We start from the raw sequence: 2,716 nt of genomic DNA, 5'->3' as shown, positions 1-2,716 counted from the left end.
TTCAAAGATTTTGATAAAAAATTTCAAAAAAGTTAGAAAATTAAAACATCAAGATAACACTGGGAGTTTTCTACCGATTGGGCAGTTAAAAATGCAACAGTGTCTCTTTAAACATCCCAGGAGTGTTAATATACAAGGGAAAGCCCCCCTGGCTGAGACAGTATCATTTCCTGAAGGTTACACACAGATTTTTGCTACATTTGCTCAGGAGTCAAGAGGTACAAGGGGTCACAGTTGCTGTTCTCCTCTTGTGGCACCTCCTCCCTTAACTGCAAGGAATTCACCCTGGTTATAGAGTCTCCTCACACTTCCCATGTCTTTCCTCTGCCAATTAGTACAAACAGAAGGAGGAAACCTTCCAGCTCCAGGCAGGCTCTTCGGTGACAGTGGCTGGAAGGATCTTCCACTCAGATCCAGCTGGTTGAGGCAAGCCCAGATTGTTTTGTTTGTTCAGAGCCACGCTCGGTGACTGAGCCATGGGCTGTGCCACCCCGAGTCTCTGCTAAGTGCCTCCTTCCTGGCTGTGCCCCTGTGTGTTTCCTGCCCTGGAGCATGAGGCCTGCTCAGCTTTATCTCCTCTCTGCAGCTCTTGGATGATGCTCCACTCGCAGTGCCCGTCCTCCCAGGAGAAAGGTGACATCTCCGCTGCTGGTGGAGGACAAGGGACCCTCTCCCCAGGGTGCAGTGCTTTGTTGGAGGCTCCCATCTGAAAGGGATTCCATGGGACAGCTGAAGGGTTCATCTAGTCCAGCCATAACCCGAACTCTACCAACCATTAACCCAACTCTTCCAACTTCAAGTTTAAACTGTGTTCCCACACAACTGGGATGTTTGCATCTAGAAACACCCAGCTGAGACCACGCAGCTCCTAAGGTGTTGGAAACACAATCCCAGGGAATGCCAAAGCCCCTCAGTGATGTGCCTGGACCGAGGAGGAAAGTAGGGCAGGGAAGATGTCAAGAGATTCACTGTTTGTCAGAAAACCAAATTAAGGGCTGTGGTTGTGGCGTGTACTTAGCATATCTAGAACAGCTTGTTTATCTCTGCTATTAAGATCAAGGGCAGTCAGGATGCAGGAGTAAGAGGTTTAACATGTTCTGGCACATAAAAGATGAGTCCTGGGATTTTAGGTACGTGTGCTGGGGAGTGGGGCATAACAAAGCTGGAGCTGGTTGCTCTAAATGAGGCTCGTTAGTGAGGTTGGGTGGGTCAGGGCAATATGGAGGTGCTGGCACAGGCCTCTACTTTGGTACAGGACTCATCTGAGCAGCAAAATGGTGGTATTTTCAAACTGAAAAGCAAAAACCAGTAGTATTTGCAACAGAAAAAACCCCAAGAAATTCACATTTTGAGACCTTATTCCTGCATTTCAGCAGCAAAGTGAAATGTTCACAGTAACTGAAACCAGCTTTCCTGCAGTCTCAGACCCAGCTGAGCTGCCTGAGGTAATTAATCTCTTAATTATAAGAGTGTTTTGCTTCCAGCCAGCTGCTCCTTCCCACTACTGAAGTTCCCTCTCCCCATTCAACAGGTGGGAGGTTCAGTGCCAAAGATGAAACCAGAGAAAGCAGAATTATGTCCCTGTTTTGTGCCCAAGTACCAGTGATTTGGGGAAGTCTCAAACCCGGGGCTTCAACCAGAACTTTTCCAATCTCAGCCTAATGCCTGATCCCTGGATAAAGCCCTCCTTAATGATGGAAAAATCATATTGCAGGGCCTGAGCTCCCCAGCACTTGGGGGTCATAGCCCTCTTGAAGTGGTTTAAAGCAGAGACCTCCAGAGAACACCATGTGCACTGATTTTGTTCACTCAGAAGCACAGTTTGCAGCTGCCAAAGCTGGATCTGGAGGGTGGGGTGTGATTGCCAGAGAGGCAGACGTGTTCCTCTGGTGTGTTTGCTCGATACCTCCTGGTCTCCTCCTCCTGGGTTACGAAAGAGGCGTGATCCTCACATCCCTCCTGGGTACAGGAGGAAGCCACGCTCTGCTGGGCGATGGGGAGCAGAGGGGCTGGGTGGGTAGTGGGATCACCAAGACACACTGGGGATTTTTGAGTTTCTGAGGCCCCCAGATCCTTTTCTGCTTAGTTCTCCATTCCATTCTGTGCTTTTTGCACGTCACAGGGTGGTGGGTGAGGATGGGGAGGTAAAGGCTGGTGGGATGGAGGATCATCTGCTCCTTGCCAAAAGGCATCTCTCCCATCCTGCTTCTAATCCAGCAGGTTAAAATGGCAAAATGTTTGATAAAATGGCCTAACACACAAAATAATTGCCGTGGCCAGCATCCCCATATGACAGACATCGAGGCACTGTGGGACACCTGAGAGGTGGACAAAGAGCTGGGGACACCCTGAGCAACTTTGAGGGCACTGAAGTCTCCCTTTGTGTCCCCATCTGCTCTGGGGGACTGGGCTCAGCAGTCCTTGAGAAGGACCATGAAGAGCAGCTGGGAGAGTTGGGGTGTTGAGCCTGGAGAGGAGAAGGCTCCAGGGAGAGCTTAGAGCAGCTTCCAGTGCCTGAAGGGGCTCCAGGAAAGCTGGGGAGGGGCTTGGGACAAGGGCAGGGAGGGAACTGTAGCCAATAGGTGATAATCTGTGCTTGAAGGACAGACAGATTCGCCAATGGAAAGCGAGGAGAGGCGGGGATAAAGTGATGAACAAAGCCTCCAGCCAATCAGCAGCGAGGTTGCCTCAGGAGCGAGCCAGCGTCAACAACCAA

Source organism: Apus apus, chromosome 27 (assembly GCF_020740795.1).
Source record: "Apus apus isolate bApuApu2 chromosome 27, bApuApu2.pri.cur, whole genome shotgun sequence".
Lineage (NCBI taxonomy): Eukaryota > Metazoa > Chordata > Aves > Apodiformes > Apodidae > Apus > Apus apus.
Note: the sequence above shows the minus strand (reverse complement) of the source record.